The sequence below is a fragment of the Pristiophorus japonicus genome, chromosome 23 (genome assembly GCF_044704955.1).
Source record: "Pristiophorus japonicus isolate sPriJap1 chromosome 23, sPriJap1.hap1, whole genome shotgun sequence".
Taxonomy (NCBI): Eukaryota; Metazoa; Chordata; class Chondrichthyes; family Pristiophoridae; genus Pristiophorus; species Pristiophorus japonicus.
Window position 1 is genome coordinate 26,902,304 of NC_091999.1, and position 14,778 is coordinate 26,917,081.

General features: G+C 42.0%; 1 pseudogene; it reads right to left on the reverse strand.

Annotated features, from left to right (window-relative positions):
- LOC139235453 (Ig heavy chain C region, secreted form-like) overlaps positions 1-14,607 on the reverse strand; it is a 94,262-nt pseudogene extending 79,655 nt beyond the window's left edge.
- Positions 14,608-14,778: the final 171 nt, after the last annotated feature.

Below are 14,778 nucleotides of genomic sequence, written 5' to 3' on the forward strand. Positions count from 1 at the left end.
CAGGTGGTAATTGCCCTTACACCTACCTCCTGAATCCAGGGTCCCTGCCTAACCCACCCCCCGCGATCCGCGACCTCCTCACTCGGCTTCCAATCCTCCCGTTTTCACTGGTGGCCTGTGAGATCAACGCCCACAACTCGCCTTCCTCATTTAAATTCAGCCAATTTCCGGTGGTTAGATGTGAGAGAAATGGACACTGCGTTTAATTTTTTACGCTTTTCCTTTTCCCCTCTGTTGCCTCTCTGGTTTTCCATCCCTTATCCGAGGGAATGTAATCTTTCTCTCTGAAATCTTGAAGCATTGGACTGGAAAATGACAAAGAATTTAATGCACAGAACGATGAGATTTGGCTAACTGGTCTATGCCGGTGTTTATGATCCACACAAGCCTCCTACGAGCCCACTTCATCTAAACCTAATAATATACCCTTCTATTTTTTTCTCGCTCATGGACTTATCCAGTTTCCCCTAAAATACATAATGTCAGGTCCCAGAGTGCTGAGTTGGTGGATTTACCAACCTGAATGATCAGAGTAGCCATTAAACACTTTATATAATCAATTGGCCCTTGCACACGCATCGAAATTGTCGCAGTGTCTCAATTATTGCAACAATTTCCCCGCTCACCCTTTTCCTTGTGGATGGAATCTCTGAGAGGAGTCGACATATCCTGATGGCTCACCACGCAGTAGAACCTATCCCCACTCAGCCAGTCTTCTGTCGAGATGTTTAAGTTGCTGATCACACTGTTGGGATCCTCTCCGGGTTGGACGGCAATCTCTGATTTCAAAGTCTCGTTTTTTCGGGTCCAGGTCAGGGTGAGCCCGTAAGGAACGTCAGACACGACGTACGTTAAGGTCACCGTGGCCTCCAGTAAAACCTGTTCCAGTGACGGTGGGCGAAGAGTGATTTTTAATCGCTGCATGGGACATCCACTGCGAAACAGGAATGAAAGTAAGGAAAAGCCGCATCTTCAGAATCAGGACACCAATAATTAGCCTTAACTCTTTCAAGGGGAATAACTCACTTTTGAGATATCAACCTCTCGCTATTGCTTGAACACTTTCGTTATGGAAGGGCAATGAATTGGCAACGATTCTGGGAGGTCTGTAATATTTCCTGTGTATTTGAGCCAGAGCCACCTGTAATGGGCTGTGAAGCAAATACCTGGCCTACAATGGGAATACATTGGGACACAATTGTGATAGGCACTGAATGGCGCTCTCCCTGCAATCCCTTGCTCCTTTACGCCCGTCTATAGATTCTTGCACCCAAACGCATCTCCACTGCGTATAATAGCTGATGCCCGATAATCCCCAAGTTCAAGAGGTCGACACCAGCATTATACTGGTTCAAAACCAGTGTCAAATTAATTGCAGGATTTATGGGACAACAGGAAACAAAGTTAAGTTTCTAGTCTTTTGCTGCTATTTTTGTTGCGATGAAAATGTGCAGGAACCAGTCACATCCCACGTCAGAGGAGAAGTGCAAGGTCCGGAGAATGGAGTTGCAAGGAATCTTTTGTGGTGGGGCATCATTTGTAATGAGGTGAGGTAGTTTGTTAATATCTGTAATTACTGAACATTTATCATGTCTGGTGAGAGAGATTCAGAAAGCACTATGACCTCAGGGCATTAATATCAACATAGGAATAGGAGAAGGCCATTCAGCCCATCCATCCTGTCCCGCCATCCAGTTAGATCATGGCTGATCAACACTCAACACCATCTTCACGCCTTGGCTATGTAACCCATGATAACCTTGCCGAACAAAAATCTATCAATCTCAGTTTTCAACTTTTCAATAGAAAGCAAGTGTCAGCAGCTTTTGGGGAGGGAAATCCCGACTTGCACTATTCTTCCTTTGAGAAATTCCTTTCTGACATCACCTGTGCACGGCCTAACTCTAATGTTAAGGTTCTGCTACTTGTTCTGGACTCTCCCATCAAACTAAATCAATGTTTCTATATCAACTCGATCAATTCCATTTATCAACTTAAACACGTCAATTGGATCATCTCTTAACGTTCCATACTCGCCACCTGATCATTTTACATTATTAGCCCCGGTATAATTCGGGTAAACATGCAGTTTAGCACCTCCACGTATATCCTTCCTCAGGTGCAGAGCCCAGAATTGGGCTCAGTACTCTGAATAGGGTAGATGCCCATTCTTGCAGTGGGTTCCTGGACAGTTAGCAGTAAAGGATTCCAGACTCCTATTGCCGTTGCGTATATAGAAACATAGAAACATAGAAAATAGGTGCAGGAGTAGGCCATTCGGCCCTTCTAGCCTGCACCGCCATTCAATGAGTTCATGGCTGAACATTCAACGTCAGTACCCCATTCCTGCTTTCTCGCCATACCCCTTGATCCCCCTAGCAGTAAGGACCTCATCTAACTCCTTTTTGAATATATTTAGTGAATTGGCCTCAACAACTTTCTGTGGTAGAGAATTCCACAGGTTCACCACTCTCTGGGTGAAGAAGTTCCTCCGCATCTCGGTCCTAAATGGCTTACCCCTTATCCTTAGACTGTGACCCCTGGTTCTGGACTTCCCCAACATTGGGAACATTCTTCCTGCATCTAACCTGTCTAACCCCGTCAGAATTTTATATGTTTCTATGAGGTCCCCTCTCATTCTTCTGAACTCCAGTGAATACAAGCCCAGTTGATCCAGTCTTTCTTGATAGGTCAGTCCCGCCATCCCGGGAATCAGTCTGGTGAACCTTCGCTGCACTCCCTCAATAGCAAGAATGTCCTTCCTCAGGTTAGGAGACCAAAACTGTACACAATACTCCAGGTGTGGCCTCACCAATGCCCTGTACAACTGTAGCAACACCTCCCTGCCCCTGTACTCAAATCCCCTTGCTATGAAGGCCAACATGCCATTTGCTTTCTTAACCGCCTGCTGCACCTGCATGCCAACCTTCAATGACTGATGTACCATGACACCCAGGTCTCTTTGCACCTCCCCTTTTCCTAATCTGTCACCATTCAGATAATAGTCTGTCTCTCTGTTTTTACCACCAAAGTGGATAACCTCACATTTATCCACATTATACTTCATCTGCCATGCATTTGCCCATTCACCTAACCTATCCAAGTCGCTCTGCAGCCTCACAGCATCCTCCTCGCAGCTCACACTGCCACCCAACTTAGTGTCATCCGCAAACTTGGAGATACTACACTCAATCCCCTCATCTAAATCATTAATCTACAGTGTAAACAGCTGGGGCCCCAGCACAGAACCCTGCGGTACCCCACTAGTCACTGCCTGCCATTCTGAAAAGTACCCATTTACTCCTACTCTTTGCTTCCTGTCTGACAACCAGTTCTCAATCCATGTCAGTACACTACCCCCAATCCCATGTGCTCTAACTTTGCACATCAATCTCTTGTGTGGGACCTTGTCGAACGCCTTCTGAAAGTCCAAATATACCACATCAACTGGTTCTCCCTTATCCACTCTACTGGAAACATCCTCAAAAAATTCCAGAAGATTTGTCAAGCATGATTTCCCTTTCACAAATCCATGCTGACTTGGACCTATCATGTCACCTCTTTCCAAATGCACTGCTATGACATCCTTAATAATTGATTCCATCATTTTACCCACTACCGATGTCAGGCTGACCGGTCTATAATTCCCTGTTTTCTCTCTCCCTCCTTTTTTAAAAAGTGGGGTTACATTGGCTACCCTCCACTCCATAGGAACTGATCCAGAGTCAATGGAATGTTGGAAAATGACTGTCAACACATCCACTATTTCCAAGGCCACCTCCTTAAGTACTCTGGGATGCAGTCCATCAGGCCCTGGGGATTTATCGGCCTTCAATCCCATCAATTTCCCCAACACAATTTCCCGGCTAATAAGGATTTCCCTCAGTTCCTCCTCCTTACTAGACCCCCCGACCCCTTTTATAACCGGAAGGTTGTTCGTGTCCTCCTTCGTGAATACCGAACCAAAGTACTTGTTCAATTGGTCCGCCATTTCTTTGTTCCCCGTTATGACTTCCCCTGATTCTGACTGCAGGGGACCTACGTTTGTCTTTACTAACCTTTTTCTCTTTACATATCTATAGAAACTTTTGCAATCCGTCTTAATGTTCCCTGCAAGCTTCTTCTCATACTCCATTTTCCCTGCCCTAATCAAACCCTTTGTCCTCCTCTGCTGAGTTCTAAATTTCTCCCAGTCCCCAGGTTCGCTGCTATTTCTGGCCAATTTGTATGCCACTTCCTTGGCTTTAATACTATCCCTGATTTCCCTTGATAGCCACGGTTGAGCCACCTTCCCTTTTTTATTTCTATGCCAGACAGGAATGTACAATTGTTGTAGTTCATCCATGCGGTCTCTAAATGTCTGCCATTGCCCATCCACAGTCAACCCCTTAAGTATCATTCGCCAATCCATCTCAGCCAATTCACGCCTCATACCTTCAAAGTTAGCCTTCTTTAAGTTCTGGACCATGGTCTCTGAATTAACTGTTTCATTCTCCATCCTAATGCAGAATTCCACCATATTATGGTCACTCTTCCCCAAGGGGCCTCGCACAACGAGATTGCTAATTAATCCTTTCTCATTACATAACACCCAGTCTAAGATGGCCTCCCCCCTAGTTGGTTCCTCGACATATTGGTCTAAAAAACCATCCCTTATGCACTCCAGAAAATCCTCCTCCACCGTATTGCTTCCAGTTTGGTTAGCCCAATCTATGTGCATATTAAAGTCACCCATTATAACTGCTGCACCTTTATTGCACGCACCCCTAATTTCCTGTTTGATGCCCTCCCCAACATCACTACTACTGTTTGGAGGTCTGTACACAACTCCCACTAACGTTTTTTGCCCTTTGGTGTTCTGCAGCTCTACCCATATAGATTCCACATCATCCAAGCTAATGTCCTTCCTAACTATTGCCTTAATCTCCTCCTTAACCAGCAATGCTACCCCACCTCCTTTTCCTTTTATTCTATCCTTCCTGAATGTTGAATACCCCTGGATGTTGAGTTCCCAGCCCTGCTCATCCTGGAGCCACGTCTCCGTAATCCCAATCACATCATATTTGTTAACATCTATTTGCACAGTTAATTCATCCACCTTATTGCGGATACTCCTTGCATTAAGACACAAAGCCTTTAGGCTTGTTTTTTTAACACCCTCTGTCCTTTTAGAATTTTGCTGTACAATGGCCCTTTTTGTTCTTTGCCTTGGGTTTCTCTGCCCTCCACTTTTCCTCATCTCCTTTCTGTCTTTTGTTTTTGCCTCCTTTTTGTTTCCCTCTATCTCCCTGCATTGGTTCCCATCCCCCTGCCATATTAGTTTAACTCCTCCCCAACAGCACTAGCAAACACTCCCCCGAGGACATTGGTTCCGATTCTGCCCAGGTGCAGACCGTCCGGATTGTACTGGTCCCACCTCCCCCAGAACCGGTTCCAATGCCCCAGTAATTTGAATCCCTCCCTGCTGCACCATTGCTCAAGCCACGTATTCATCTGAGCTATCCTGCGATTCCTACTCTGACTAGCACGTGGCACTGGTAGCAATCCCGAGATTACTACTTTTGAGGTCCTACTTTTTAATTTAGCTCCTAGCTCCTTAAATTCATTTCGTAGGAATGATCAGCCAACTCAGGATATACCTTAGACTAAGGACACGTCACTCACTGCCTGACACCAGAGCAAGGGGAAAACTTCTTTGGCGAGGTTAATAAATCCTGAGCAATGAGGAATCCTGAACCAGAAGATCGTGGGTTGAAGTCCCACTCCAGATATTTGATCACAATATGTAAGCAGAGTCTCTCAGTGCAGTGCTGGGGGCCTGGTGCATTGTCGGAGGTGCCGTATTTCGGATCATGTGTTAAACCAAGAATCCATCTAGCCTCTCAGGTGGAGGTAAAAGTTCCCCTGGAATTATTTCAATGAAAAGCAGAGGAGTTCTCCCTTGTGGCCTGTGAATATTAATCCCTCAAGAAATAACACTAAACAAAAAAAATGGTCGTTATCACACTGCTGTTTGTGGGAGCTTGCTGTGCACTAGGTGACTGCCGCACTTTGTACATTACAACTGTGACCACATTTCACAACTTAATTCATTGCCTGGCAAGCGCTTTGGTTCAGTCTGTGGTCGCTGAAGGCGCTGTATAAAGTCAAAATTGTATCGCAAGAATACACAAACTGCATGATTGGGAATTAGGAATATTCCTCTGTTTCTACTAATTTCAATCAAAGTCCTGACTGAGATCAGCGCTCAGAATGGTCTGGAACCTCCCTGGATTGTGCCTCTTACCCTGAGATCTGCTGAAGTTACGGCTTTGTGTGCCCCCTTCATGAGTGACTTGGCAGGTGTAGACCGAGCCGGTGAACCATTCCCTGGCGGGGAGTGTCAGCCGACTGGCCGTCAAAACGTTTCCGTTCATCTCAAAGGCGGGAGAGGTGATGAAGCCCGAATCCAGGAGTTGTCCACTCTTCAGCCAATTCATGGTCAGTGACTTTGGCCTTAATTCGATGATTGAACACATGGCGCTTGCATATCTGCTGCTGATGATTTGTTCAGTGGAACATGGCAAGAGGAGAACAATTGGAGGAACAATGATCCGTTCACGACGTTCACGAGAAGGCATTTTATTGACATTGCTTGCAAAATAAATGAGTAAGAAATGCAAAGTGTCCTTATATTTTAACAAGTTCTTTGCTGTCAGATTCACACCAACCTGGCATTTGCAGAGAGCAAAATTGTGCACAGTATACTCAGTGTAATATGCAGACCAGAACTGTGCATAATATTCTAAGTGCGATATGGGGATCAGAACCATGCACAGTATTCTAAGTGTGATATGGAGACCAGAGCTGTGCATACTATTCTAAGTACGATATGGAGACCAGAACTTTACACAGTATTCTAAGTATGAGATGGAAACCAGAATTGTAAACAATATTCTAAATGTGATAAGGAAACTAGAACTGTGCACAGTATTCTAAGTATTATATGGAGACCAGAACTATGCACAGTACTCTAAGTGTTGTCTAACCAAGTTTCTATACAAGTTCAACATAACTTCTCACCTTATCACAGATTGCCCTGTATCCCACATCATTAACCTGACATTGTGATGTTCCACACCGACACACCACGTCGAACCTCGCAGCAGATTGTGCTGCTCCCCACCTCCGACTCGGTGATGGTTAACTGGCTGCTCAGGGTGCAGGTTCAATTCTTTTTGAGCAATGACGGGTAGGTCTTCAATCCAGTGGTGATCGGCTCTTTATCTTCCTTCCAGAAAAGGCTGATGATGTCAGGGGAGTAGTCCATCACCAAACAGCCCTACGTGATGGAGCCATCGGTGCTGGGTTGTTCACAGGAGGAGAGCAGGGCGCAGAGGGTGGGGGGAGACGGTGTTACTGGGAAGGAATGGCCCATTGAACAAGTTAGACTCTGTAATCCGTGCTTACAAAAGAAATAAACAAATCGAAATTTGATTGCAGAATAAACTAATTCCACCATTTCTCCATCAAAGACTACACGGGCATTTGAGCTTCTGTCAGTTCTATCGTAAGCACCTGTCAATGCGCTGGTCAGGAACGCACCTCTCTATCACCGAGCTCTATCACATTACACAACAAGAACCTTTACACAACTCGTCAATAAAGAAGCCTTCATTGGATCATACAATAGCAGAACAGAGACGTTTTTCCTGTTATTTCGGCCTGCATTTATTTCTCAATCAGCACCATTTCTTGTCCTTTATTTAATTGCAGTTTGGGAAAATTTGCTCTGTGCACGTTGCCTGCGGTGTATCCGTACAAAGCAACAGTGACTGCACTTCAAAGTAACAGCGGAATTCCGGCTTAGGACGTTCGCAAAAAACCCTGCAAACTTGCCTATCACATAATTCAACAGGTAGCGTTTCCATAGTCTAGTTTCTAAGATGCAAGTTGTAAATGAACCGCGATTGAGTCGAATTTCTTCCTTATTTTCTCAGCATTTGAGGGAGAGCGATGTCCTTCAGCGCACTGTGATCTGAGCTCTATTCCATCCTATTATATGCATGTCTCTTGAGTAGCCTGCTTCCTGCAACTCAATTAATAATCCGAATAAAATACCATTCCAAAATCCGGTTAATTTGAAGTTACTCCTTAAATGGCCCGTTTCAATTCCCATTGTTGTTCTTGTTATATAAAAATGACATCGACTTGGTTACAGGGAATACAATTTCGAAGTTCAAAAATGATGCAAAACCTGGCAACGTAGCCAATAGTGAGCATGATAGCAGCAGACTCCATGAGGAGACAGATGGACCAGTGAAATAGGCTGGGACATGGCAATTGCAATTCAATGCGAATCATTGAGAAGCAATGCACATTGGGTGGAAGTTGGAGAGGCATATAATCTAAATAGTATTGTTTTGAGCGGATGCACGAATAGAGAGATCTGGATGTACATATTCACAAATCTTTGAAGAGGGCAGGGCAAACTGGTAAGGCTGTTAGGAAAGCGTATGGGATACTTGACTTTGTAAATGGGGCATTGAATACAAAAACAAGGCGGTTATGCTAAACATACAGATCACGTGTTAGGCCTCAGCTGGACTATTGCTTACAATTTTGTCACCACAATGTAGGAAGGATGTCAAGCCCTTGGGGAGTGTAGAGGGGAGGCTTTTACCTGGATGATGCCAGGGATGGGGTCTTCAGTTATGCGGAGAGATTGGAGAAGCTGGAATATTCTCCTTAGAGCAGAGGTTAAGAGGAGACCTAAGAGAGATATTCAACATTATGTCAGGTTAAGTATACTAAGTCGGGAGAAAATGTTCCGCTGGAAAGTAGGTGGGTAACCAAATGTCGCAGTTTTAAAATAATTGTGAAAAGATCAGAAGGTGAAATTCAGGTGATTTTATTCACACAGAGGTTTGCTAATTTTAGGAATGCTCCAGGCAGTATCTCCTGTACGTCAGGAGGACTCATTTGCACGTTTACAATGTAAACTCTGGGGAGTTGGACTAAATTGGACAGCTCTTTCAGAGCCGGCACAGGCACGATGCCTGAATGGCCTCTTCCAATGCTGTGTGATGCTATGAGTCTACACAAGTCAGTGGGAATAGTTCTTCTAGATTTCATGGAAGGAAACACTTCATATTTTGGACACCTCTACCAGATCTATTTTTATTGTTCGTTATAATGAAAGAGAATATTTAAAATAAAGGGATCTTATAAATCTGACGCAAATTGGTCAATCGCTTGCTGTTAGAAAAGCTTAAATTCATTGCGAATGATGACTTATTGCAGGTTGACTCTCTCTCTTTAAATGTTTCACAAAATTGCAGCTCAGTGACTGTGTGCCTTGTGTTGTGACCCAGGCCAATAGCTGCATCTCCTCACAGTTTGTCGCTGCCTTTAACCTTCACAGGAAGAATTGGACAACGTAATTTTTCTAAACATGAGGTCCCCATGATGGTTATTTGAAGTGGGAGTCTCGATATTCTCTATTTTAATTGTGGAAATAACTTGTAACCTCCCATCAGATCAGAACAGGCGCTGCTTTCTCGAGCGTTATTCACTTCCTGAAACTGTTTGTTCTGAAAGTGAGCTGAGGATCAGGCCAATCATGTTCTTTAGTAATCTGATGCTCAAAATGTTCAAACATTAATAACTCATAAAAAATTGGGCATTTTTTCAGAAAGAATATAAACATCAAAGAATGTGCGCTTTTTAATCTGTGCAATGGGACGAATTATTGTATATATCTGGCACGAGCAGTTTATCTGCTATCTGTTAGACGCAGATAACGGTGCCTAGAACATTGCCTGACCAAGCACTCTCAGGTCAGACACAGCACGGATAAGAGAGCAAAGCTCCCGCTATGCTGCCGTGTGGGTCAGGACAGGTATAGCAAGTGTTGCACACAGAGTAATATGTTATCTATACTATCCCGTCAAACATTCCCAGCTCAGGTACTGCAGAGATGTGCTACGAAATGTCTCCCCATAAAATGCGTTATCAAATTTACCGATTAATTAAGCACAATTATTACGAGTACAATGAAAATCTTCCAATACACTGTCCCATTAAAGCGCACCACCCCTCCAAAGCTCTGATTAAATAGAAGACATTCTATATTGAAGGACCCAATTAAGTTCCACGTCCTTGTAAAGAAAAGGTTAAATACTGATTAAAGCTATCTCTGCAATGTCCCATCATGCACTGCCAGGTAAGATAACGCACGGGTTAGTTGCAGAGTAAAGCAGTCATATCAAACACTGTCAGGGCAGGTACAACCGGGTTAGAAACTGATTAAAGCCTCTTCGACTGTCTCCTCGTGGTGTTTCGGAACTGCTCCTTCTGACTGTCACAATCTGGGTTACTGATCTCATTTCTACGGCGAATCCTCAACCTTAAAGTCAATCTTTCACGTTTCTCACAGATACCAATTTCTTAAATAACTGAATTAAATGACACTCCCCGCAATACAGGATCACAACCCAGAAGGTTTACAACCCGTCAGGAGGACTCCTGATGCTCACACAGTGAGCAGGCGCACAGAAACAGAACAGACACAAACGGTGCAAGAAGGGTGCTCTAGGCAGAGAGAGACCAGTTCAATCTGTTAATTTCAATGAAGATGTTAGATTTCTAGTTTATTTCTTGTCAATTTCCAACCACCTCAACGCTGCAGATTCTTTGAAATTAATCTGATATTAATTTGAGAGACTCTTCAACATCCAGCCATTTCCCCATCTCTGTCAACTATCTTGTAAACCGTGTAAAAATTTACTTCCCTGAAAGCAAGTAGCTGGAAATAATTCACATTCCACGGGAATTTGCTGCCCGTCACACGGGACTCGGTGACAGAGTAAGAATGTCACAATCCAGGAGACATATACAGCGATACCTAATCATCCACTGATTTTATATGTTTTCATCAGTAAATATAACCTGTAAAATCATCGCGGCAAAATAGGAAATTAATTCACTAAAATCTGCAGCGACACATTGTCGAACTCAGCACAGCCGAGTTATCAATGCATTGTTTTCTAAATTAATTCATGAATGAATTAAACATTATCTCCAACGCTTGAAATTTTGCAATAATTGTAATACTGACCAGTATGCAACACAATTGTAAGTGCTCGCTTATGTTTTAATGAATTAGCACTGATGTTACATTCTAATTTAATGTTCATGTTAGCTGAATATTGAAAATAATCTGAGTGCCATTCTGGCCCTTCCTCCTCAGAAGCATACCTACCTGGAACTTTTGAAATTAAATTAACGTGCTTGAATTTCAGCCATACAAATAGAAGTAATTATTAAACTTTTTAAAACCTTTTCTGCCTGATAACTTGTGATATATTATGGTTTACTTAACTTACCACAACAATTAATCAATATTAAAATATTAAGCTGCATATTAATACATGACTACTCTGAAATATACCTTATTTTTACTTAAATGGAATCAAATTTGAATAATTGACAATAATCACGCAGTTCTACTATTGTCCCGTTCTCGACCGACACCTTTTTAAACTCTGCATGTTTCTAATATAGCATAAACTGCGTCTATTTGCAGAGAGCATTTCACATTATGGATTTGGGTGTGGACTAATTTAAATAGTTCTCTGTCCAGCCAGGGTCACAACTCCGATGGGCTGTAAACCGCTTGTTTACTAATGCTGGAATCTCGAGCTGAAATATTCTCCTCAATCTTAAACCCCAAAAATGGTTTTATTAATTAAAATCCATCCTTGCAGTTTGCAGTCAGTAGCAGAGCCTCCACTACTTAATAACACAGACAATCTTTTAAAGTTCATAGAAACATAGAAAATAGCTGCAGGAGTAGGCCATTAGGCCCTTCGAGCCTGCACCGCCATTCAATGAGTTCCTGGCTGAACACTCCAGTTATTCACAAAATGCCCGTAAGTTAATGATTAAATATATTCTGCTACTTCTTGAAAATAGTTTCCAGAATGGTCAGTGTAAAACTAGAGGATAACAATTCATTCAGACCATCTGGGGCACTGAAACTGAATGTGCAAATGGAGGAGAGACTTTGTTCATCAATTTAATATTAATAAAAATTAAACATAGCTCTCAGATATGGTTTGTGCTTTGTCTACCTTCTATTCCGCATACAGCAGCGTTTTGGGAGATAGGATTTTGTTTCAAATACAAAGTAAGATGAACCTTTTGTAAGTAAATTAATCTGCTTGAATTTCAATGGATTACTTGCTGTCTCCAGCCATACGCATTCGGAATCTGCCTTGAATTTCAATATAATTACATGAACAATTCTTTGACTGCCAGCGATGCCTGTCTCTCAGCTTTTGTTCTTGCAAAGTGTTCAAGGTTAACTTAGTGATAATTCTATCAAACAACACACAATATTGATTCAATAACAAATTTAGGCTACACAGTGAGAATGTCATACCCCGGCAGATAGATTAAATTGACAAAATGCAATTTGCAACACGGCTTTAAGTTATAATTAATTGCACTCAGTCATTCATCTGTGTAAAGAGGAGGTAGCAAGTAATTGAACTCCCGACTCAAACTGAACACAGCGGTGGAATCAGTATGTTGTTAATGAAATAATTGCAGGCATAATTAATAACTGTATCCAGCCTCTAAAAGTTTCTGCTTCCCTTAATGGTGCCCAGTGTAGAGCAGGATTTTTGAAGGCGAATAATATTCAGAACATGAACATTGGACAAATAGCATATTTTAATAACATTCGGTGATATTATTGCATTATAATCGGTTGGTTAATAGTAATTTAATTCAACTACAACCTGAATAAGTTAATTATGTAGATGGCAACTAGTTACATTTCACATATTAATATACCAGCATCGTCAAAATAGATTAATAGTTGAATATATAATTATCACTTCAATAATTGTGATGTTAAAATACCTTTCAATGACTTCTGATGTCTAAACCCGTCCTGTTCTTTGCCTACCTACTGTTTAAAAACAGTTTCAAAATACATATCTTGTTTGGATTCGATCAGAAACCTGCTGCTGCCCGCTGTCACCGATATTAAACATTGTAGAAACGCCAAACAGCTTCACTAATTCTAGGTATTCTGAGTAACACAGGCACAAACTCTCCTCAGCAGATCAATACTAAATCACATCGCTGAGGGGCGGAATCCATCGACAGAACCTTTCATGGAGCAGATCCGTAATTCTATAAACCCTTTCAGCAGAATCAAATGTATCATTGCAAAAAAATCTCATTACACAATCACCGAACCCGCCTCACACTGAGATATCTAATGATTGAATTCAACAGAAATATAAAATACTGACAGAGAATTGTGATTCGACGGATTATGTTAAATACGTTAATTTTGATATTATAGCGTATTTCAATAATAATTGGTGATATTACTACGTTATAATAATGTTAATTTAAATGTGTTCCAGCTGGAAATATGTTAATTTTTCAGTTCTTAATTACAGCTCACGTATTGAATCTGATCATTTGGGAACATTCGGTCAGTAGATGACAATGTAATTTTCATGAAAAAACTAAAAGTCCTTTAGGTTATTTACTGATCGCTAAGCTTTCTGTTTTGTGCCTACAATGTTCTCTTAAACACATTCAAACACAATGTTTGCATTCGATCAGAAAAACTGCAGCAATCAGAGGTCACCAAGATTAAACATTGCAGAAACGTCAAACAGTGTAATAATCATAAAGTATTTAAAGTAACCTAGACACACAGTCTCGGCAGCAAATAAATACCAAATCACATCAACAACATTTTCTGTGGAGAAACAGTTGAATTCTATAATCACTTTGCAGCAGAATCACATTGATAATTGCAAAAAATCTCAAAACAAAATCCACCGAACCCAAGTTTCAGTGAACGAAATAATTATTAAAATAAACAAAAATATAAAATAAAGACACAAATAAAAGTGTTACTGAATCAGTGAATGCTCCTTACCTGCAGTCACCGTCACCATGGTCCCTTGTCCCCAGTAGCCCATTGCGTAACACAGTGAGACACGTTGTGTCAAATACTCAGGCGGACTGTTAACTGTAAAATACAGAGATTAAATTCCACCCAGCTCTAAAAACCCGATTCTGACTGTCGTAAGAGTGAATCAGCGAGATATTTCATTTTGTAGCGTTCATTATATTTACAAAAATGATTGGAATACTTCTCAAGCATCTGTGCATGTTCAACATGGCAATCAATAGTAATAAAGAAGAAAACTGTTATACATTTAAATATATATATATATATATATATATATATAACTTATTTCTAATTATTTTTATTTAAGCCTCAGTTCCTTCGACGCTCCTGGCGTGGTAATGGTCGCAGGTTTTAGCAAACTCCCTGTCTGGGGTATTTGTATGGAGAGCTCACTCTGTATTGCACCGTGACCCACTCCCGTAGTCCTTCCTTGCACAGTAATAGATGGTGGTGTCTTCGCTCCTCTTGTTCTTTATGTCCAACGTGAAGATGTTGTTTGAAGTGTCTTTGGATGCATTAAATCGGCTGTCGATCCCTGGGACGTTATTCTTGCTCGATGGAGTGTAGTAGTAAACCAGCCACTCCAGCCCCTGACCGGGAACCTGGCGGACCCAGTTCATGCCATAGCCGCCAAAATCGAACCCGCTGGTTTACAGGTCAGTCTCAGGGAGACTCAGGAAATCCTGGTCTTTGCCTCGGGCTGAGTCAACACCACATCCGACTGGACACCTGTAAAAATAATCAAAATATCCCGAGGATCAATCCTCGGGAAATGATTCCTGACTCTGTAA